Source organism: Leucoraja erinacea, chromosome 23 (assembly GCF_028641065.1).
Source record: "Leucoraja erinacea ecotype New England chromosome 23, Leri_hhj_1, whole genome shotgun sequence".
Taxonomy (NCBI): domain Eukaryota; kingdom Metazoa; phylum Chordata; class Chondrichthyes; order Rajiformes; family Rajidae; genus Leucoraja; species Leucoraja erinaceus.
Genome location: NC_073399.1, coordinates 31,797,526 through 31,822,214, shown reverse-complemented (window position 1 = coordinate 31,822,214; position 24,689 = coordinate 31,797,526). Strand labels below are relative to the sequence as shown.

Genomic DNA, 24,689 nt, shown 5'->3' with positions numbered 1-24,689 from the left:
AATTTCAGAATGCCTTTAAAAATTAGGTACTACATGAGGAACTATTGAGAATGATAATGGTGTGAAGAGAAGTGTTCAATATATTTTATACTCTTGATCTTAATAAGTTGCAGCCTGAAGCATTTTGTTCAACAATCAACTATTTCTAATGCAAACAACCTAGGATTGGCCATGGTCAGGGCAACCAAATATTGCAATAAATTTATGTCACTGCCCTTCTGACTCAAAATTAATGTGCAATTCATGTTTGCTGTAGTGGAGGCTTGGGTCTGAGAAACAATGAGGCATCATTTTCATAGTTAATCCTTCACTCCTTCTAAGCCTTATTGGTAAAATTCAATTTTTAACATGAGCTCAGTCCTAATGAGAATTACCTTTGGAGCAGCTAATACTTTTGAACCAATTGCCTATTTAAAGTTGAAATATAAAAATTGCTGAGTTGCAAAATTATATTCTTCTAGATCAGTTTGTCGTAAAGGTGTTTTATTTTTATAAGATGTAATTTTAAGCTTGTCTGCCAATGTTTACAGTATTCCCAAAAAATAAAGAGGTACCAAAATCAGACTTTAAACACCCTCAACCGCAATTTGAAGCTGAAATGTTCAACGGAGAATCAAAGCAAATTGTTCCACACTTTGACTGGGCGAATCAACTGTGATGTGCTGTAAGAAAGAACTTAAAAAAGCAAAATATAATTCTTAACATAAGTTCATCAATTAACTAGTCAAAACAGCAGAGTATTTCACCATCATGTTCTTCACAGGTAAACTAGATTTAATTGAAAGACAAATTATTGTAATTCCAAAGCAATTTTTCAACAAAATCTCTTTGAAATTATATCAGATATGCTTACTATTTGTCATGCAATTGTTTTCATTGCTATTTACTTATTTTGATGTGTGGTCTTAAATTTATTCCTTTAGGAAGTATAGAACAGTGTTTTCTCTGTAATAAATTAATTTTGATTATGTATATTAAGTAGTGGCTTGGTAGTAGAATGTAAAAGGGCAATCCTGTCATATGCCACCAGGGTTGGTAATCCACTGTGGTAGTGTGAGAATGAAAATGATGCAATGTAGGCAAATGCAGTTAATGTTACAATTTGCAGCTTTTGGTAAAGCTGAATTGTTTCCATAAAACAACAATTTGTTCTGCAAAGTCAACTGAAAGATTTCTTCAAATACATACACACTTAATGATATAATGTCTTTAAAAAGCATTTCATGCATCGTACTGGTCAATTTTTCCACAAAGAAAATCAGAGGTTGTACAATGACTATTCATTGTAGGAACATTGTGACCAAATCGTATAGGGGTGGCATCAATGAAAATTATTGCTTTTTGTGAGATAGAGCTGAGATATTATAGATTCTACTTTGGTAAAATGTCATTGTTAGAAATGTTTAAATCAGAAACACAAAACTAAGTTTATTTGAATCAAAGTTAAATATTTTTTTAAAGCGTGATTACGTACATTTTTGCCTAATAATAGCAATGCACATGCTACATTTACAACACAAAAGCTTTTGTGCAAATTTAGCATTTTATTTATTTGGATAACTCATGATTTGAATCACAAATCATGATGATCGCTGTGATCGCTTGATGAAGTTAGACAAGAAATAAAAGGGCTATGGTTACTGTAAACTATAAGCAGGCTGATGCTGTCTTGAAACAATGGCTTATATCCACCCAGACCTGTAGCAGCTGATACCTATGAACTAATTGTTTATTTAAAGTTGAAACATTAAAATGGCTGCATTCCAAAATGATGTTCTTCTAGATCATTTTGTTGCAGAGGTATTTCATTTTTAATAGGTTGTAATATTTGGCATGTCTGTCGGTGTTTACAAATAGTGCCATTATTGTCAATCACACCAATATCAATTGTGAGATGTTAAGTTCCGACTCTATCACTAGTGGTGAAACAAAGGAACCAGCACTGCAGTGTCGACGTTTGCCATGATAAGTAGAGCCGCTGAGCTGTTTGTAGACAAAGCCATTCACAATAAAATGCTGAGATCTGATATAAAAATCATAATTAGAGCTTAATAATGAACTCTAAAGCTGAAACTGGTTAATTATATGGTACTTCTGCTTTAAATGAAATGCCTTGTTTATGCTCCCTTCCATCATACTCTTAATGCACTGAAGATTATTTCATCTTCAATGTCAAATACAATTTGCACTAGCGTGGAATACTGAAATGCTATTGTTTGGAACATGCTTTAGGCAACAGTGAAAATATAAACTGAAAATGTTATTGAATTTGAACATACTTACAACTGGTGTACTGACAATATATTAAATTAAAACCTTCACTAAAATGGTTAACTAAAGAACTACTTTCATTATGATATTTTTATTGGTTAGTTGTTTAGCTTCTATTTTGTATTATTACATGCAGCTTGTTCCAAGACTGACACGTACAGTTCATTATTTATTCATTTCTCGGACTCTAAATAGATGGAGTGTAACACTGGAACAAGAATTGTGTTCCTTTTCGAGAAAGCTTTGATGGATTTGTGCTCTACATCTATCTTGGTTTGCCAAATGACAAATACAGTGGCCTCTGGGGGTTCATGTCGCCCACCCCCATCTGAGCATACTGCTGCCTGCATACCATTTACTGTTTGTTGCAAAGCAAGCACACAAATCCACATTTTGCAGTTATTGATTTTAGTGTTTGTTCATTAGTTGCAGAGGGAACAGAAGCTGCATTGGTAATCTATAATAGATAGGGATAGCCATGCGAGAGGTTCTGGCGATCGTTCCAACATTAGAGGGCTTTATCTTATCAAATAGGCAGTAAATAGGCATGTCTACATTGCATTGGCATTGCTGTGTGCCATCTCTTATTTCTGCTCGACAGTTGTTTTCTATTTATGACTCTGGCAGTCTCTGTGGAATCCTCGCAGTGCCCTTAGAAGAATTTAGCAATCAGTTCAGTTAATGCATCCAGCCAGCTCAATTGAACCCAACAAATAATACCCAGCTCATGGAAGATACATGTTTGTCTAATTTAAAAATATTCTCTGGATCCAAATATCGACTAACCTTATTTGATGGAGAATTCAAGGTTCTTTTGCTTTACTTTGTTGAAATTTAATCATTGCAGTGCAGTTGTTTGTGTCAATTGCCAAAATGTCAGAGTATAAATGATAATTTAATTATAAATCAAAATATTTTTCTCCATCATTATCTATTCAGTGAAAAAGTGTTTTTAGTTTCTTTAGATAGAACTTAAATTGAATGTTCATAATTTTCATTGTGAGTTTGCATCTTTTAATTATATATAAAGAAATTAAACTTTTAAAAAATCTGCTACATCTTATAAATGTCATAGAGTGAGTTTAATGGAGACTTTCTTTTTTTTTTTTTGCATTATTAATTTGTTCCCAACTACATGTTAGTATGCTTCCCATTATTCTGTTGAAGAAACTAGACCACTTGCCATACACTGTCTCTCAGTGCCACTCTTGCTGGCAAGCAATCACAATCTAGTTGTTGTTTTCTCAATGTGAATTTTGTGGTGCGGCGATATGCCCGAAATGAAGGCGAGGAGCCGGGTATTTCGGGAGGAATTTTAGTTGTTGTTGTTCTCTTGTCCAGTCGGGTCTGCAAGAGGACGATCGCGCCTAAACCCCTGCCCTTTATCCCTGTAGCTAAGGGCCGCCCCCGTGAGTCCATTCCCATGCCGAGGGGAATAGCCCGACCCTTGGGAGCTGCCATAGGACCCTCCCCCCTCCCAGAACAGGAAGCACGAAACGCACCGACGGGCGTACATCCCGACCGGACCACGTATGGAAGTCGGCTGACAGAGGGGCCGGCGGAGGCACAGGTGGAGTGACAGGCGGAGGGAGCCGTGAAAGGGGGGCGCCCTCGAGGCCGAGGTTGGGCAACCAACACCGGCTGGTCAATGTCCAGATGTGCCGGCTTTAACCGGTCAATCGACACGGCCTCCTGCCGGCCCCCCATGTCCAACACAAAGGTCGTCTGTCCGGAACGGGCCTTCATACGGCCTCTGGAGCGGCGTCCGGTGGGCATCATGGCGCAGGAAAACATAGGGGCAGTCCCAGAGTGCCGATGGCATGTGCGGGCGGAATGTCCCATGGCGGGACGTTGGCATGGGCGTGAGCCTGTCAACTCGCTCGCGAAGGCGCTGTAGGGTGGATGAGGGCTGTCCCTGCTGCCCCGGCACGGACGGCATGTGTTTCCCCGAGCACCATGAGCGTCGACCCATAAACAATGCACGAGCGCACGTAGCTGTCGAAGTATCGGCCAGCAGTATGCCCTCCGGCCACCACGTGAAGCGGTCCACCATCGTGAGGAGATGGGTGACGCCCCAGGACGGTGGGAAATGCCCCACAATGTCCATGTGGAGGTGGTTGAACCACCGGTGAGGTAGGCCGAACACCTGGAGGGGCACCCAGACGTGGCGCTGGATTTTTGCCGTCTGGCACGGAATGCAGGTGCGGGTCCAGTGGCCAACCTGCTTACGCAGACCGTGCCACATGAACCGAGCCGTCACTAGTGCCATCGTCGCCCAGATGGATGGGTGAGCCAGCCCGTGGATCACGTCGAAAACCCTCCGGCGCCAGGCGGCAGGGACAATGGGGCACAGCTAACCAGACGACACATCGCAAATTATTGTTGCTCCTCCAGGGCCGAGAGGGACATCCTCAAGGCGAAGGCCGGAGATGGCAGTCCAGTAGGCGGGCATCTCACCATCCGTGAGCTGAGCCTCCACCAGGGCAGAATAGTCAATGCTGGGCGCCTCCGCGAAAATGGTGTCGACAGCGGGGCGGGACAACACCTCGGCCACCCGGTTCTCCTTCCCCTCGATGAAGCGGATGGAGGTGGTGTACTCCAAGATGTACGCCAACTGCCGCTGCTGCCGTGTGGACCAGGGGTTGGAAACCTTTGCCAGGGTGAAGGTGAGCGGCTTGTGGTCCGTGTAAGCGGTGAATGGCAGGCCCTCAAGGAAGTAGCGGAAGTGGCGCACCGGCAGATACAGAGCTCCAGGCGCTGTACTTCGCTGGCTGAACAAGGCCAGGGGCCGCTACCCCCGTCCGTTAGTTGTTCAAGCACGGCGCCAACCGCCGACTCTAAGGCGTCCACCATAAGGGTGGTCGGGGCATCCTCCTGTGGGTCAACCAGCAGCACAGCCCAAGCAAGGGCCTCCTTCAAGCTGCCAAAAGTCGCCACCGACTCGTTGGTCCACTCAACGTCCTTACGCCTACCCGCCAGATGATGATACAGCGGCCGCATGATGTGGGGCGCGGATGGCACATAATGGTGATAAAAGGCCACCACGCCAACAAACTAATGCAGGCCACGCACAGTGTATGGACGAGGAATCCGGCGGATGTCGTCGACCCTGTCCGGCAAGGGATCCGCACCTTGTAAAGTCAAGTGATGGCCGAGGAAGTCGATGGTGGTCACCCCAAACCAGCACTTCGCGAGGTTCACAGCCAAACCATGCTCACTGATCCGCTGACAGAGCCGCCGGAGGTGGGCACAGTGCTCCTGCCGCCAGCGGCTGGCCACCAAGATAGAAACATAGAAATTAGGTGCAGGAGTAGGCCATTCGGCCCTTCGAGCCTGCACCGACATTCAATATGATCATGGCTGATCATCCAACTCAGTATCCCGTACCTGCCTTCTCTCCATATCCTCTGATCCCCTTAGCCACAAGGGCCACATCTAACTCCCTCTTAAATATAGCCAATGAACTGGCCTCGACTACCCTCTGCGGCAGAGAGTTCCAGAGACTCACCACTCTCTGTGTGAAAAACATCTCGGTTTTAAAGGATTTCCCCCTTATCCTTAAGCTGTGACCCCTTGTCCTGGACTTCCCCAACATCGGGAGCAATCTTCCTGCATCTAGCCTGTCCAACCCCTTAAGAATTTTGTAAGTTTCTATAAGATCCCCTCTCAATCTCCTAAATTCTAGAGAGTATAAACCAAGTCTATCCAGACTTTCTTCATAAGACAGTCCTGACATCCCAGGAATCAGTCTGGTGAACCTTCTCTGCACTTCCTCTATGGCAATAATGTCCTTCCTCAGATTTGGAGACCAAAACTGTACGCAATACTCCAGGTGTGGTCTCACCAAGACCCTGTACAACTGCAGTAGAACCTCCCTGCTCCTATACTCAAATCCTTTTGCTATGAAAGCTAACATACCATTCACTTTCTTCACTGCCTGCTGCACCTGCATGCCTACTTTCAATGACTGGTGTATCATGACACCCAGGTCTCGCTGCATCTCCCCTTTTCCTAGTCGGCCACCATTTAGATAATAGTCTGCCTTCCTGTTTTTGCCAAGATGTTGTCGAAGACAAAAAATCGAGACCGCGACACACACCGTCCATTAACCGTTGAAATGCCTGCGCGGCGTTCTTAGGGCCGAACGGCATCTGCACGAACTCATACAATACAAACAGCATATTGATTGCCATCTTGGGCACATCCTCCGTGTGGACCGGGATCTGCTTATAGCCCCGCACCAAATCCACTTTTGAGAAGATTGTAGCCTCGGCCAAATGGGCGTTGAAGTCCTGTAGGGCACGGATATCGGTTTGTGGCGGTAGCGGCATTCAGCCGCCAATAAACCCCGCAAGGTCGCCAGCCCCCGCTTACCTTGGGTCCATGTGGAGTGGGGATGCCCATGGGCTGTTCGAAGAGCGGATGATCCCCAAGGACTCCATCATGCTGAACTGCCATGCCAGATGTAGCATATAAAGCGGCAGTCGGCATGCTCGGGCGTGGAGGGGTGGGCTGGTAGTTGATATGAAATGCATCACCCCGTTTTTGGGGGTCGACGACCAGATCTGTAGGGTCAGGATGTCCGGGAACGTGGCCAAGACCCGAGCAAAACAGGAGTCCACGGACGACAGGGGGCGTGCAATCGGCTCATCCAGACGCAGCGCAGTTACTGATGCTGTATCGTTAATAAAGTCTTTGGACCTTTATCACAGTGTAAGACTTCAGTTATTTGAACAGCAACATCGTAACATGTCAGAAGTGGGATACGAACCCACGCCTCCAAAATTCCAGCGTATAGCGAACACCCTGAAGTGCTGGCTGGTGAATTGACTGCCGTTGTCAGTTAAAAGTCTGCCCGGAGATCCGTGGACTGAAAAATGGCGAGATAACTTTGAAATCACCGCGCTAGAAGTGGGGCTGCTGAGAAGATCGATGTCAAACCATCCTGAATATCAATCGACGAGTACTGCTTGCCATGCTACTCAAATATGTCAGCTTCCACTGTAAACCACGGGAGTGCAGGCACCGAATGTGAAAGAGGTGGTTGCTTTTGCTCGTGAGGTGTCAAGCTGTTGCACACTGCACAGGATGCCACATTCTCCGTGACGTAGTCGGCCATGCCAGGCAAATAAAACATGCCCATAGGACAGTAGCTTCAGCGCCTGGGTGCCCTGCATGGACAGCTTTAATTTACTTGTTGTGTAGCGAAGCAGGGACCACAGCCTTGTGTCCTTTTAAAACAATGCCATCCTGCAGTACTGCCTCATCACGGACGGCATTAAAGGCCGGACTGACAGTGGAACGTTGTAGTGATTGTCTGGCCAGCCGCGCTTAATGACAGATGTAAGCGACCGTAAAATACTGTCAGCAGCAGTGTGGGCAACTAAATCCTCCATATAGAATGATGGGATAAAAGTCACGGCCATTACAATAAAGTATTCATCTGGTGAGGGCGGATCCTCGCAGGTCTTCCAGGGTGCACATGAGAGAGTGCTGGCCAGGTGCATATCTTTACCGCATTTGTGGATATAACAATTACAGCACGGAAACAGGCCATCTCGACCCTTCTAGTCCGTGCCGAACACATAATCTCCCCTAGTCCCATATACCTGCGCTCAGACCATAACCCTCCATTCCCTTTCCGTCCATATAACTATCCTGGTTATTTGTGGATCAGAATAATGTCATATTTTTGAAGTTGCAGCAACATCCACTGCACTACACACAGGAGAGGTGTGGATCTGTTAAAAATGCTGATCAGAGGTTGGTGGTCAGTTTCAATTGTGACCGTGTGTCCAAAGATAAAATCGTTGAATTTCTTGCAGGCGAAAACAACCGCCAACAGCTCTTTCTCAATTTGGGCATATCGTTGTTCTGTGTCAGTCATAGTACGCGAGGCATAGGCAACAGGCCTATTTCCGTTACCGTCATTTTGAAGACATGCTGCACTTAGTCCATGTTGTGAGGCGTCACAAGTCAGTGTGACTAGCCATTTAGGATCAAAGTAAGCAAGAGTAGGAACACAAGACATCTGCTGCTTAAGAGTGTCGAACGCCTTCTGTTGGTGCTCGTGCCAAGTCCAAACAGTGTCTTTGTGTGTAAGCTGGCGCAATGGGGCTGATATTTCGCTGAAACCCGGAATGAATTTGCTCAAGTAGTTAGCCCTGCCAAGGAATCTCTGCAAGCTTAGCACATCTGTGGGTGCTGGGAGCTTGTTCATAGCACTGGTTTTCACTGGATCAGTTTTTAGGCCATCTTTTGTAAACACATGGCCTATGTATTTAACCTTATTCACCCTGAATTTGCATTTTTGAGGGTTCAGCTTGAGATTGATGGCCTTGGCATGATCCAAGACTTTCGTCAAATTGGCATTGTGTTCTTCGACCGTTCGTCCTGCAACGAGAATATAATTCACTACGATGGAGCATGGGTAGCCTGCAAACAACTGCTCCATAGCTTCACAATACTTCACTAGCAGAACATATTCCAAAGGGCATGCAAATAAATTTATAACGTCCAAACGGAATGCTGAAAGTGGTTAACTTGGAGGAGTTGTGTTCCAGCGAAATCTGCCAGAATGAGCTCTTGCCATCTAGCACCGTGAATACAGTTGCCTCAGCCATCTGCGCAGCAATCTCATCCACAGTGCACATGGGATAGTGGGGTCGCTTAATTGCTGTGTCTAAGTCTTTGGGGTTGATACAAATCCGTATCTCGTCTTTGTTCTTCTTGGTAGCCAGGACTATAGTGGAGACACAGTCCGAGGGGTCTGCTGTGGGAGCAATCACACCTAGAGACACCATTCTGTTAAGTTCACTCTGAACACGGTCCCGCATAGCGTGGGGGAATATTGTGAGCTGGATGAACAACAGGAATTGCCTCAGGGTCAATGGTAGTCATGTACCTGACAGCTTGCCCAGCTTATTGGCAAACAAAACCTAGTATTGTGTCAGGATTTGATGGTTAAAGTCACAGTCTGTAATCAGATGACAAACAGAAGGGCTGAAAGTAATTAGGTTCATGTCTAGACATGCGTTAGCATCCAGCAGAGATGGCAAATTTTCGCGAACCACATAGAAATCCAGGTTGTGGACACGTAAGTTAAGACAGCAGCTTAACTCAACGACCGATAGGGTGCACTCGACCTCCTGCTAATGGAACAAGGGATGCAGCCATTGGAGATACAGTCTCTGTTTTTCTAACTTTTGGAACACAGCCAGTCAGATAACATTGCAGCGAGCTCCAGAATCCACTTTCAGATAAAGAGTTTTGGCATTAATGAGCAAAGCGACCTTGGGGTCTAGTTGTTTATGCATTAAATCAGACAAAGCATGCACATCGACATCAGCACATTTGCCTGCAGCCTGTAAATCCATGGGAGCTGGTTGTGAGAATTCTGAGATAGAACTTTCACGTCCAAGTGAATTAACAGATTGTTTGAACTCTGTTGTTACATGAATGGCAGCACTTGAGGAAATGGTTTCTTTTGTTGCAAAATTGACATAATTTTCCATACGCAGGGCAATGGTCATGAATAGCATCATGTGAACCCCCACAGTTAAAGCAGTTGTCAATCAGTCTCAACTTGGCATCCGGCACATGAGAAAAATGAGGAGAGATTTGATAAGACATACCGGCAGCATTGACTTCACAAGTAGTAGAGTGTCCCAAAACTTAGAAGTGAGCATCAGCCATTTCAACAATGCAACAGCAGTTTTCAGCAGTCTCTAGGGTAAGGTCAGCATCCCGCAGTAACTCCTCATGTAATTAATCATTGCGGATGCGATGAATCAAACGGTCCCGGATTAGGCCGTCACATATATCTCTGAAACGCTCTGTTGTGCTTCAGCGCACTGACATATTTGAGTGACATGGCAAACAGTGCCTGGTACTCGTCGATTCATATTCAGGATGGTTTGACATCGATCTTCTCAGCAGCCCCACTTCTGGCGGGTGATTTTGAAGTTTTTTCGCCATTTTTCAGTCCACGGATCTTCGGGCAGACTGTTAACTGACAACGGCAGTCAATTCACCAGCCAGCACTTCAGGGAGTTTGTTATACGCTGGAATTTTCGCCATATTACTAATGTACTGGCTGAACGGGCTGTCAAGACTGCCAAACAGCTCATGGAACGTTCGTACAGAGCCAATTCCGACGTATTCCTGGACCTGCTCAACTTACGCAACATCTCCCGCGACCCCATATTGGGTTCACCCACTCAACGTTTATTGTCAAGGCAGTCCTGTGGCGGACCAGGCATTGATCCCACAGGTGATCCCACCCGAAGAGGTTCAATCCAGGTTGCAATATAAGCGTGACATTCAAAAACAATGGTTTGACAAAACAAGTAGGCCACTGCCACCATTGAACAAGGGGCAGGTGGTCTGTTTACAGACTGACAAAAGCCATGACCGTGTTGGTGTGATTTCTGCAATTGCTTCTGAGCCACGCTCGTATATGGTCAGTGCTGATGGCGGCACCTACAGGCGTAACAGACAACATATCCTGGTTCTTGGTCCTCCAAAATATTCCAAATGGAATTTAAACTGGAGGTGGCAGGAGCTCCTTAAGGCCGGGGTATATCTCGGCGGCCGGGGGGTCTTCGTGGAACGGAATGACTTCTCCAGCCGTGTCATGGTCGATGGCCCCCACCAGATAGAAGTAGCGGGTGTTGTCCACCGCAATGCCCCGCAGCTGGAATTGGGCTTCCGCCTGCTGAAACCAGACACGAGGCCGGGCAGTCCAGACCGTAGGTAGTTTAACGGCGACCGCGTTGAGAGACATGGTTGGCCTGAGAGGCAGCCGGATGGGTGGCTCTGTCTTTTGACTCCATTATGACACCAATGGAGTGTCGGGGTCACCAATGTACCGCGGCGATAAGCCCGAAATGAAGGCGAGGAGCTGGATATTTCGGGAAGAATTTTATTAGTTGTTGTCCTCTTGTCCAGTCAGATCCTGCAAGAGGACGATCGCGCCTAAACCCCTGCCCTTTATCCCTGTAGCTAAGGGCCACCCCCGGACTAGTCCATTCCAGTGCCGAGGGGTTCGATAGTGGAATGGCCCGACCCTTGGGAGCCACCACAATTTATTAGTTTGCCATAATTGTTTCCACTGGTGATGCATCCCAAATTCTGCGTAAGCGATTGCAAACTAAAACTACGAGTCCATGAAATGGTTATGTGAGGTGAAATCTACACACAGGTTCACAGAGAACATTATTATGATCCTAAAATTCAAATTTTCAGAGTCTGTTTGAGTTGTAATTTGTTAATGTAGCCATCCAGAGTGGTTCAACAGGCGTCAAATTGTATTTGTAATTAAATGTCTTCTCCCTTTCCTACTTATATCTTAAGCGATTTTCAGTGCAAATGAAATGCCTTATGTTCACAAAACAATTACTGTTGCTGAATACTTTTGTATGCATGTACTTCAATCTTAATACTGCTGCTGAAACTGAAAATAGAGGGAATGTATGATTAAACAGCAATTTATTGTTCTTTTTCAAGTCACCAAATTATATTTTACGATAACTTAACTAAAGCAATTAAAAACCACAGATGACGGTTTACAAAAAAAAAAGTAACTCAGTGGGTCACATTCCTGGAGAGGGATAAGTGAAGTTTTGGACCTGGACTCTACTTCAGAATGATTGTCCACCCATCAGATAATCTAACCTCTCTCACCAGCTTCAACCTATCAATTTTAAACAAGCATCTGCAGTTATTTCCGACACATTTTGTCCACCCACCTATCAATTGCCAGGTTTCTCCAACTTTCTCCGTCCACTACAACATTACAACCTAATATGGACCTTGTGGGCCGAATGGATTCTTGGGCTGGCACCTCAGTCACTCAGGCCTGGTGGGCTGGGAGCTCAGTCACTCAGGCCTGGTGGGCTGGGAGCTCAGTCACTCAGGGCTGGTGGGCTGGCAGCTCAGAAACTGCCAGAAATTCTGCCCAAAACAAGTGAGGGACTGTGAGAGGGAAGGGGGAGAGGGTGGAGAATCAATTTTGGACATTTTTCATCTATTTCCACAGATCACAGCAATGAAGGAGTAAAGTCTATCCTGGCCTGGATCTTACAGGGAGACAATACATAGAAACATAGAAATTAGGTGCAGGAGTAGGCCATTCGGCCCTTCGAGCCTGCACCGCCATTCAATATGATCATCCAACTCAGTATCCCGTACCTGCCTTCTCTCCATACCCCCTGATCCCCTTAGCCACAAGGGCCACATCTAACTCCCTCTTAAATATAGCCAATGAACTGGCCTCAACTACCCTCTGTGGCAGAGAGTTCCAGAGATTCACCACTCTCTGCGTGAAAAAAAGTTCTTCTCATCTCGGTTTTAAAGGATTTCCCCTTTATCCTTAAGCTGTGACCCCTTGTCTTGGACTTCCCTAACATCGGGAACAATCTTCCTGCATCAAGCCTGTCCAACCCCTTAAGAATTTTGTAAGTTTCTATAAGGGAGGGAGAAAAGTACTGGGGTCACAATTAATATTTGCAGGGGGTATACTTACTGATGGGCCGAAGGGTCTCCTCCTGGGCTTAAGGGACTCTTTAAAATCTCAGTGTAAGGCAGTTTTTCTGGACTTTTCCTGGCCTGGCACGGGCCTTTGGCGCCAAAATGCTCTTCCTGGGCTACTACGGGCATTTTGGGGAAAAGGGACTGGTTTCTCGCATAATAGGGGCCTTGTGGGCGGAAATGAGTGGTTTCAGGCAGGCCAAGCAACTCATTTTATTTCAATTTCAATTCCAAGCTCAGGGCATGCCAAAAAACTAATTTCATTTTCATTTCATTTAATTTCAGTTTTAAGCACAGGGCAGGCCAAATAACTCATTTAATTTGCATTCCATTCCCATTGCCATTTCAGTTTCAAGCACAGGGCAGGCCAAACAACTCTTCACATTTTCATTTTCATTTCATTTCATTTCATTTCCATTGCCATTTCAGTTTCAGGCACAGGGCAGGACAAACAACTCATCTCATTTTCATTTCATTTGATTTCCATTGCCATTTCAGTTTCAAACACAGGGCAGGTTAAACAACTCACCTCATTTTCATTTCATTTGATTTCCATTGCCATTTCAATTTCAAGCACAGGGCAGGCCAAACAACTCATTTTATTTTCATTTCATTTGATTTCCATTGCCATTTCAGTTTCAAACACAGGGCAGGTTAAACAACTCACCTCATTTTCATTTCATTTGATTTCCATTGCCATTTCAATTTCAAGCACAGGGCAGGCCAAACAACTCATTTTATTTTCATTAAGGGCTAACAAATCATTTATTGCAAGTACATTGCAGACTCACAGTTCAGTAGACTCACAGTTCAGTTGACTCACAGCAGAATCACAGTTGTGGCCACTCCCCCGCGATATTCCAGAGTGAATGACTCACGTCCAGGCATCCAGGGTTTTATAGTCCTGCCCCCCCCCCCATCCCTGGAAGGGGTGTTACCTTCATCATGGTGATTGACAGGCGAGAGGACCAATCAGCTGATCTCAAAGTTTTTTAAACATTCGTAACTTTTTTATTTTTCATCAATCAGAAAAATCCGCGGGGCTGCCTCAGCGGAGGAGAATTGTGAGTAAGACGGCCAAAAATCATAGCGATATAGGGTAGCGTTTTTTTTTCTAAAATCAATATACAGCGCAGACAGGAAGTGGTCAAGATGAGACTTTTAGTTATATAGACCCGCACTCCCGCTAATTACCCCCCCTTGATATATTAATTTTCTCCTTTTACCCCATAACTACCATATCTACTGACGCATAGCCCCCAACTTGCAGTCACACCAAGGGGGGGGGGGGGGGGGGGGCGGGGGATGAGAGTGAGGGCAGAGAGAGAAGGACAGAGAGAGAGAGAGAGAGGAGAAAACACAGAGAGAGGGGCAAGAGGGAGAGGAGGGTGGGGAGGAGGAGAAGAGGAAGGTTGGGTGAGGCGGGGAGGAGGGATGAGGGGGGGAGAGCGAGGGGGAGAGAGGAGAGGGGGTGCTGAGAGGGGGGGTGAGGTGAGGAGTTGGGGAGCAGGGGAGGGTGGAGGGAAGAGGGTAGGGGGTGTGGAGAGGAGGGGGTTTAGGGGAGAGAGGAGGGGGAAGAGAGAGAGGAGGAGAGGGGGGGAGAGGAGCAGGGGATTGAGAGAAGGGGGAGAGAAAAGGGGAAGAGTGAGACCCACACCTCTCCATCGCAGGGGAAGAGGAGACTACACTACAAAAAACTCACTGGGGGAAGAGGAGAAGGGGGGGAAGAGGAGAGGGGGGTGTGCTGAGAGGGGGGTGAGGTGAGGGGGGGTTCTCCCCAGGGCAGAGGAGGAGCCATTTTCGCCACCTCCAACGTGAAGGGGGGAGGAGAGGAGGGGGGAGAGGGGAGGAGGGGGGGTGGAGGAAAGGGGGGGGTGAGACGAAGCGGAGGTTGGGCGATCGTTTCACCGAACACCTCCGCTCAGTCCGCAAGACCCCTACCTGAACTCCCGGTGGCTCAGCACTTCAACTCCCCCTCCCATTCCATTCCCAATCCGATCTCTCTGTCCTGGGTCTCCTCCATTGCCAGAGTGAGCAAACACCGGAAATTGGAGGAACAGCACCTCATATTCCGCCTGGGTAGCTTGCGGCCGGCCGGCATGAACATTGAATTCTCCCAATTTTGCTAGCCCTTGCTGTCTCCTCCCCTTCCTTATCCCTCGAGCTGTCCCCCCCCACCCCCCCCCCCCCCCCCCCCCCCCCCCCCCCCCCCCGCCCTCGGGCTCCTCCTCCTCCCCCTTTTTCATTCTTTCTCCCCCCCCCCACCCACTATCAGTCTGAAGAAGGGTTTCGGCCCGAAACGTCACCTATTTCCTTTGCTCCATAGATGCTGCTGCACCCGCTGAGTTGCTCCAGCATTTTTGTGTACCTTAAATTAACACCTTCCTTTTTAAATACATTTTTCATAGCTGGTCTCACTAAATAGTCCACAACCACATTTCAATTAAAATATGAGGTAGATGTACTTATGATGTTGGTCCAGTACAGTGTCTACCGGGAGCATGACCAGTATCCAGCTTTGATTTCACTGTACCTAGCCCACTTACGAACTACTTGAGAGAGTTAAAGAAAGAGCTCCTCATTGAGGTTTTACAATGAACACAATATTTCTCAGCAGGGACATATTTTAATAAAATCTCTCAAGCACTTTTCAACTAAACACCTGGTGGGGGGGGGGTCTTTCTGGAGTGCTAGTATGGGTGTTGTGGGCTGAAGGGACTGGTTTCCAGAGGGCTAGTATGGACATTGTGGGCCAAATGGCTCACTCATTCAAGCCTGTTGTGCTGGCAGTTCATTCACTCACGGCTGGTGGGCTGGCAGTTGACTCACGACTATTCCTTGAAATTCCATTTCAAGCAGGGTTCAAAGCCCCAAATTCAAGTGCAGTTTCTTACCACTTCAAACTACACACTACACACCTATGAACTTTTTGTAGGGGGACAATCGAGAGCACATTAACCTACGGCATCACTTCCTGGTTCGGGAGCTGCAAGGCGTACGATCGGCACCAACTAGACAGGATTGTGAAGACCGCCAGCAGGATTATTGGTGCTCCACTCCCTTTCCTGCTGGACATATACAGGAAGAGATGTATCAGCAGAGCCAACTCCATCATCAAAGACCCCTACCACCCATCGCATCACATATTCTCCATCCTGCCATCTGGGAAGAGGTACAGGAGCATTAGCTGCAAAACCAGCAGGATGCTCCTCAGCTTCTTCCCGCAGGCTATAAGACTGATAAACGGACTTTGCCCCCTGCCAAAGTATCGCGCACCAACCACCAACCTGGACACACTGCAGCAGAGCCACTGTCGTGCCGCTGCCAATCGGAACGCCTGTTGATGTTTAGTAGAGTGTTAATTTGTTCATGATATATGTATTTTTATTTCTATTTATTTTTTAATGCACACTGAATGGACACGGGTTGAGCAACGTTTTTTTGTTTCCTCTGGGTATGTGAATACTCAGGAAATGACAATAAAGATATACAATACAAAGCAAAAAAACACAAAAAAAAAACAGGGTGCAAGGCCACTGAATCCAAGTGCAGTTTCATACCATGTCAAGCAGGGTGCAAGGCCACTAAAGACAGCGAGTCGTGGCCTCTCCTCCATCTTGCAGAGACTGAGCCATGCCCACACTTCTGGGTTTTATAGTGCCTCCCTCCTCCCACCAGAAGGGGCATGGCCTTCATGGTGTGAATGACAGGAGAGAGAATCTCAACATTTTTTAAACACTAATAACTCTTTTACTTTTCATCGATGAGAAACTTCCTCGGCACCTGATGAGCAGAGGGGGACTCTGAATAAGATGGCCAAAAATCACAGCCGTACGTGGTAGCGTTTTTTCTAAAATCAATATAAAGTGCAAACCGGAAGTGGTCAAGATTAGACTTTTAACTATCTAGAAGGCAAGCAACTTTAATTAGGCAAGGCAACTTTAATTAGGGAAGGCAACTTTAATTAGGCAACACATTAGGCAACACAACTTTAGCATTTCCAAACCAAATGCAACACAGCTTTAATATAAATCAATATAAAGCGCAAACAGTAAGTGATCAAGATTACTTTTAATTACATACAAGGCAAGGCAACTTTAATTAGCCAAGGCTACTTTAATTAGGCAAGGCAACTTTAATTAGGCAACACATCTTCAATTAGGCAACACAGCTTCAGCATTTCCAAACCAAAGGCAACACAGCTTTAGCATTTCCAAACCAAAGGCAACACAGCTTTAGCATTTCCAAACCAAAGACTTCAGGCTCCTGTACCTTCAGGTAGATGGTACAGGAGCCTGAACACTGCAACAACCAGGTTCAGGAATAGCTACTTCCCCACAGCCATCCGGCTATTAAACTTGGCTCGGACAAAACTCTTGATTATTAATAACCACTTTTTGTTATTTGCACTTTACCAGTTTATTTATTCATGTGTGTATGTTTATATCATGGTATATGGACACATTTATCTGTTTTGTAGTAAATGCCTACTATTTTCTGTGTGCTTAAGCAAAGCAAGAATTTAATTGTCCTATACACGGACACATGCAATAAACTCACTTGAACTTGAAGGCAACACAGTTTTAGCATTTTGAAAACTATATTTTCAAACCACATTAAGGACACTGACAGGTCAGTAAAACCATTCAGTTTAGCAGACGTGTTCAGTGGTATTCACAGCTCAGGCTCAGAGACCCTCTCGCTCCCCCATCTTGCGGAGACTGACTGAGGCACTCAACTTTCTGGTTTTTGGGTTTTATAGTCCCTCCGGAAGGGGCGTGGACTCCAGGAAAGAGAATCTCAACATTTTTTTAAACACAAATAACTCTTTTACTTTTAATCAATGGGGAAAATCCTCTTATCCTGCGCAGCAGAGGGGGACTGAGTAAGATGGCCAAAAATCACAGCCATAAGTGGCAGCGTTTTTTTTCCTAAAAATCAATATACAGAACAACAGGAAGTGGTCAAGATCAGACTTTTAGTAATATAGATTACTATACTAAGTGGAACCTGTTGGGTCCCTGTCACACGGAAGGCCTGGTCCCCCAACACAACCCATCCCTAACACAACATTCTACCGCGCACCCCTTCCCCCAATGCAACCCGTTCCCCCAACACAATATTCCACCACTCATAGCCCCCAACTGCACAGGTGCGGCTTATTTCCCCTCATCCCCTCAGCACTCCAACTCCCACCCCATCCCCTCTCCTCCTCCCCCTCCCTCATCTCTCCCTCCTTCTCCTTTCCCCTACCCTCAGTCATTCCAGCCCTCCGTAACTGCTCTCCCCACCCCCTCCTATCCCTCCATCCCCCACCTTCCCCCTATCCCCCCCAATATCCCTCCTCACCTGCCCCACTGCCCTCCTCTTCCTTTATTCCCCACTCCCCCCTCCTCTCACTCTATTCCCCCTCCTCCCCACTCCCTCTTCACCTCCCCCACTTCCCCCTCTCCCTCCGTACCCCCTCCTCTCCCTCAATTCACCACTCTCCCTCCTCACCTCCCCAGGATCTCGAGGGTGCCACTCCTTTCCCTCCTTGCGCGCCCAAAGCAGCAGCGCCACCACCCTCAGAGCCAGGCTCAGTGCCCAGGCCTTGGATCGGCGTGGCCTCTCCCCACCCTGAAGTCTGCCGCACGGGCTCAGATCAGCAGCAGCAGCAGCAGCAGCCGTCGACCTCAGAGCTAGCCTCAGCGCCCAGGTCCTGGATCATTGGCGCAACCTCTCCCCGCCCCGCCCCCGGCCGCTACCATGTGCAGACGCAGCCCCAGCCTCAATGCCAAGGCGGCGGATCCCCGCGGGCCCAGGATGGCAGAAATTAAAATGGAAGTAATATTACCCGTGTTGCCCTTGTGAAAAACGGTGGCGATCTGAATTCTGGAAAGGCCCCAACTGCGCAGCCACGGCTGAGGACCCGTTGGTTGATATTTGCGACGCCAGTAAAGACACGCATGGGAACTCTACCCCAAATGCACATGCACTGGTGGGGGGCGCTCTTCCCTAACTAAAACTAAAAATAAGTTCTTTTTTTTAAACAATAACTTTTAAAATATACCATCAATCTGAACAAAACTTGATTCATTTACAGCACGGGACAATGGTGAGTAAGGTGGGTTTAAAATTGTGCGCTATCGTGTACTGTTTTTGTGTAAATAGAGGTACAACGCAAACCTGCAGATAACAAGTTGAGTACTCGGCAGCTTGAGAGGCCATTGTGATTAGTGCACTGAGAGTGGCATTGTGACAACATCATTGGAAGCTCCTGGAAAAAAGGCTGTCTATGAGAAGCTGTGGTTACCGTTGGCAACGTCCCATTGTAATGTCATTGTGGCACTCAGCAGCTTAAGAGCCCATTGTGATTGGTGCATTGTGAGTGGCGTTGTGACATCATCATTGGAAAGTCCTGGAATACGGCTGTGTGTGAGAACCGTTTTTTGCCTTTTTTTAAACTTGAATCGTCAATAACTTGTGAAATATATGATGAAATCTTAACTGAACCAGATTACTGCTTGGTGGGGGGAAATGTAAGTCAAAATATGTGAGAATGTAAGTGCTAGCGCATAGCGTTTTGACGAAGGTAGAAAAGCACATGCGGAAACAGGTACACACACACGAAAGCACGCATACATACAAGATGAGACGATAAGTATATAGATACTAGACTAGACTAATTGTGATCCGTTCCCACAATGCAATATTCTAGCACACCCACACGCCAACTGCGCAGGCGCGGCTGATGGGTTCCCGTTGTGATGCCCCTGATCCCCCCATCTCCCCTCACCACCCCCCCACTTCCACATCCCCCCCACTCACTAACTCCATTCCGCCTCAACTCTCCACTATTAGCTGCTCTCCGGCAGCGCAGCCATTCCGGCCCATTGGGTTCCCATTGTGATGTAGAACACGCAGATATAATGCGCAGGCTCGGCTGATGGCCACGGCTAGTGGAAAAGGGATTTATTAAAGCTTAAATGTGAATAACACTTAAAATATTAGAACAAATTAAATGTTAAAGATGAAATTTATTCAGTTCAGTTCTTTCTTGTTGCGTCTCTTGTTCCCTTCTCTTCCTTTCTGCTTCTCAACGTCCCTTTGCATCGTTCCTTGACCATCCCAAAGCTCTTTTTCTCCTTCTTGGCATGATGTTAAAAAAGCAGACTAAACACAAGTTCAGTAAACTGCCACTGGCCCCGTTTTCTCCAGCAGGGTGGCGATGAAGTAGAACTTGAGGTAGGGGCAGTCCAGGGGGGGTGGAAGCGGGGGCTGTTGGGGTGAGGGCTAGAAGCAGGGGGCTGTCAGGGGGGGGGCTTCAAGCGGGGGCTGTGAGCGTCCTGGAGCGGGGGGGGGGGTGGGCGAGCTTCCTGGAGCCGGTGGGGGGGCTTGAGGCGGGGGGGCTGTCGGGGGTTGTGCTGGAAGTGGGGGGGGGAAGTGGGGACTGTCGGGGGGGGGGGGGGGGGGGGGAGGTGGGAGAGCTTGAAGCGGGGGCTGTCGGGAGGGGTGGGCTTGAAGTGGGTCTGTCAGAGGGGGGCTTGAAATGAGGGCTGTGGGGGGCGGGCTTGAGCGGGGGCTGTCGGGAGAGGTGGGCTTGAATTGGGGAGCTAATGTAATTTTTTTTTTTAATGAAGTTGCTACATAGAACAATTCATCTATCATTATGAAACCCAGAGTAACAAAATCCTAGATGCCTAACATTTGGTTAATTACTTGATCTCACCCAGCGCAATCAGAGTTCAATAATTTGCCCACATGGTTTAGAGAGGTGTTAGGTTTTGCATCCCAATCTCCACCCGCAATCTCTCTTGAAGATTTCAGAAGCATAAGGATCTTTTGGTTTTACTGCAGCTTTTATGATGAAATAGATGGTTATGGGAGACTGCCAGGATCCACATTCATAATGGTAATTAATCCATGTAAATAAGAGACTGACAGACCCATACTGTGAAAATTATTCAGTACTTTCCAGAGAAACGATGAAGCAAGTGAGGAACACTGAGAAGAAAAGTATTTTTTAAAAAATGGTCAAACCATCATATCATATCATCCTATCATATCTCTATACTTTATACTATATCTCTATACTATACTCTAAACTCTGATCTTGGATGTATGTGTGTGTGTGTGTGTGTGTGTGTGTGTTTGTGTGTGTGTGTATGTTTGTGTGTGTGTGTGTGTGTGTGTGTGTGTGTGTTTGTGTTTGTGTATAATCACATCCTCTCGAAAAATCTACGCGGTAACAATAACATTTTTACATATTCCGGTCGCTGGAGATGAAGACGGGCCGTGGACTGAAGACCAAAGATCATTGCTGAAGACTGTGGCGGCCCAACTCGCGGTCCTTTGGTCGACGCTCGCCCGCTCGCTCGCGTCCTCGTGTCGGCGCATGGTGAGGAAGTTGCTGCCGCTCTCTGCCTCTCTCGCTGCCCTCTCTCTGCCTCTGCCTCTACTCGCTGCTTGTCCTCTTCTTCTGCCCTTTGCCTCTGCCCTCTGCCCTTGCCCTCTACCTCTGCCCTCGCTCTCTCTACCGCCCTCCGTCTCCCTCTCTAGCAGTGCCTGCGAGTTGGGGGCTATGCATGAGTGGATAAGGCAGGTGTGGATGGGGTTTCGCTTTCTTCACTGCATGCAGGTCCAGCAGGCAGTGAAGAAAGCGAATGGTATGTTAGCATTCATAGCAAAAGGATTTGAGTATAGGAGCAGGAAGGTTCTACTGCAGTTATACAGGGTCTTGGTGAGACCACACCAGGAGTATTGCGTACAGTTTTGGTCTCCTAATCTGAGGATAGACATTCTTGCCATAGATGGAGTACAGAGAAGGTTCACCAGACTGATTCCTGGGATGTCAGGACTTTCATATGAAGAAAGACTAGATAGACTCGGCTTGTACTCGCTAGAATTTAGAAGATTGAGGGGGGGATCTTATAGAAACTTACAAAATTCTTAAGGGGTTGGACAGGCTGGATGCAGAAAGATTGTTCCCGATGTTGGGGAAGTACAGAACAAGGGGTCCCAGTTTAAGGATAAAGGGGAAATCTTTTAGGACTGAGATGAGAAAAACATTTTTTACAGAGAGTGGAATTCTCTGCCACAGAATGTAGTTGAGGCCAGTTCATTTGCTATATTTAAGAGGTCAGTTAGATGTGGCCCTTGTGGCTAAAGGGATCAGGGGGTATGGAGAGAAGGCAGATACAGGATACTGAGTTGGATGATCAGCCATGATCATATTGAATGGCGGTGCAGGTTCGAAGGGCCAAATGGCCTACTCCTGCACCTATTTTCTATGTTTCTATGAAGATGTGTTGCCTTTGGTTTGGAAATGTTAACGCTGTGTTGCCTTTGGTTTGGAAATGCTAAAGCTGTGTCGCCTTTGGTTTGGAAATGCTAAAGCTGTGTTGCCTTTGGTTTTGGAAATGCTAAAGTGCTAAAGTTGCCTTGCCTAATTAAAGTTGCCTTGCCTTCTAAATAATTAAAAGTCTAATCTTGACCACTTCCTGTTTGCACTTTATACTGATTTTAGAAAAAAAACGCTACCATATACCGCTGTGATTTTTGGCCACCTCCGCTCATCAGTGCCGAGGATTTTTCCCATCGATGAAAAATAACAGTTATTAGTGTTTTAAAAATGTTGAGTTTCTCTCTCCTGTCAATCATACCATGAATGCTCCTTCTGGTGGGAGGGGGGAAGGGACTATAAAACCCAGAAGTGTAGCGTGGTTCAGTCTCTGCAAGGATGGAAGAGCGAGAGGTCACGACTCGCTGACTTTAGTGACCTTGCACCCTGCTTGAAATGGTATGAAACTGCACTTGAATTTGATGGCCTTGTATTCTGCTTGAAGTGCTAAGAAACTGCACTTGAATTTGGTGGCCTTGCACCCTGCTTGAAATGGAATTTCAAGGACTAGCTGTGAGTCAATTGTCAGCCCATCAGCCGTGAGTGAGCTGCCAGCACAACAGGCTTAAGTGAATCAGCCGTCAGCCCAAATATATTGGCCCACAATGTCCATACTAGCCCTTTGGAAACCAGTCCCTTCAGCCTACAACACCCATACTAGCGCTCCAGAAAGCCCCCCCCCTCCCCCCCCCCCCCCTCCACTGGCCACCAATATTGGAATTGGTGGAGATGTGGAATATTGCGTTGGGGGACCAGCTGGGATGACGGACCCAACGGGTCCCACTTAGTCTAGTAACTATTAAAAGTATGATCTTGGATGTGTGTGTGTGTTTGTGTGTTATCACATATTCGCGAAAAATCTACGCGGTAACGATATGATTTTTACATATTCCGGTTGACATTTTTCCTGTTGAGTCCAAAACTACTTATCTGAAAATTTAATGCTTTATTTCTTGACATTACTGAAAATGTTTAAAAATATGACAAAACTTTGAATTTAAAAACGACTGCCTTTCGCTGATGGGTCACAATGGGTCTGCTCCGCGTGCCGTTCTTCCACGCGCTGCGAGTGACGTCACCCCCACGACCCCTCCCACCCCCCCTCCCCGGTTAACCAAAAGACGCAGAAAGAACGAGAAAGTCGTGCCCAGTACTGGAGCGGCTGAGCTTTTAGTTCCGTTCCTCGGGTCCTCCCTTTCTTTCTCACCCCCCTCCCTCTCTGCCCCCCTCCTTCACTAGGGGGTGGTGAGTATTGGGACCAATGGTGGAGTGGTGCCCCCTCCCTCTCTACCCTCTGTCTCTGCCCTGTCATTGCGCTCTGTCTCTGTGTCTGGGCCTCTGTCGCAGGCCTCTCTGCCTCTGTCTCTGCCCTCTCTGCCTCTATCTCTGCCCTCTCTCTGTCTCTGCCTCTGCCCTCTCTCTGTCTCTGCCCTCTCTCTACTCTCCTCCCTCTCTATTGTGTGTCTGCGCAGTTGGGGGCTATGTGTGAGTGGATAGGGTGGGGGAATGGGGTAAAAGGAGTGAATAATATTAATATAATATCAAAGGGGGTGGTTAGTGTGTGTGTGGGGAGTGGTTAGTTTGTGTGTGTGTGGGGGGGGGGGTGGTTAGTGTATGTGTATGTGGGGGGGTGTTTAGTGTGTGTGACGCCTCAGGCCACCCTAGCAAAATAGTAACTATTAATACAATGATCTTGAATGTGTGTGTGTTATTACATCTTCGCAAAAAATCTACGTGGTAATGACAAAATATTTACATATTCCGGTTGACATTTTTTCCGTCGAGTCCAAATCACCTTATCTGAAAATGTCATGCTTTATTTCTCCACTTATTACTGAAAAAGTTAAAAAATATCACAAGACTTTGAAATTAAACGAGAAACTCTCGCTGATGATGTCACAATGGTCCTGCTCGGCGCCGTCACCCACCCGACCCCTCACTCACTCCCCCCTCCCCCCCGTTATTCAATAGATGCCGCCGCAGATGAAGGTACACAAAAAAGCTGGAGAAACTCAGCCGGTGCAGCAGCATCTATGGAGCGAACGAAATAGGCAACGTTTCGGGCCGAAACCGTTCTTCAGTCTGCTGCACCCGCTGAGTTTCTCCAGCTTTTTTGTGTAACCTTCGATTCTCCAGCATCTGCAGTTCCTTCTTAAACACCGCCGGAGATGAAGTCGGGCCCTGAACTGAAGCTGCCGAACTCGCAGTCCTTTGGTCGATGCCCGGCCGCCTCCTCGCTCGGCTCCTGGTGGGGAGGCTGCTGCTCGGGTCAACGCCCGCCCCCGCGGCCTCCCTCAAATCCATGTCCGCCCACTGCCCTCTCCCTGCTTCTCCCTGCCTCTGCCTTCTCCCTCTGTCTCTGCCCTCTCTCTGTGTGTCATCTCTCTCTCTGCTCTCTCTTCTTTCTCTCTCTCTCTCTCTGCCCTCTCTCTCCCTACCCCCTCCCTCTCCCTCTCTAGCCGCGCCTGCGAGTTAGGGGCAATGTGTGGGGGTAGGGCGGGGGATG

The 24,689-nt window shown here is 47.1% G+C and overlaps 1 protein-coding gene and 1 long non-coding RNA gene across 9 annotated transcripts in view; one reads left to right on the top strand and one right to left on the bottom strand.

Annotated features, from left to right (window-relative positions):
- Nucleotides 1-24,689, top strand: part of LOC129708452 (trinucleotide repeat-containing gene 6C protein-like) — a 440,994-nt gene that overhangs the window by 289,489 nt on the left and 126,816 nt on the right. The gene's annotated exons all lie outside the window — the stretch shown is intronic.
- LOC129708453 (uncharacterized) overlaps nt 1-24,689 on the bottom strand; it is a 37,217-nt gene that overhangs the window by 11,073 nt on the left and 1,455 nt on the right. Inside the window, exon 2 of the long non-coding RNA XR_008725356.1 lies at nt 19,612-19,739. This is a non-coding gene — a long non-coding RNA (uncharacterized LOC129708453). The remainder of the gene's footprint in view (nt 1-19,611; nt 19,740-24,689) is intronic.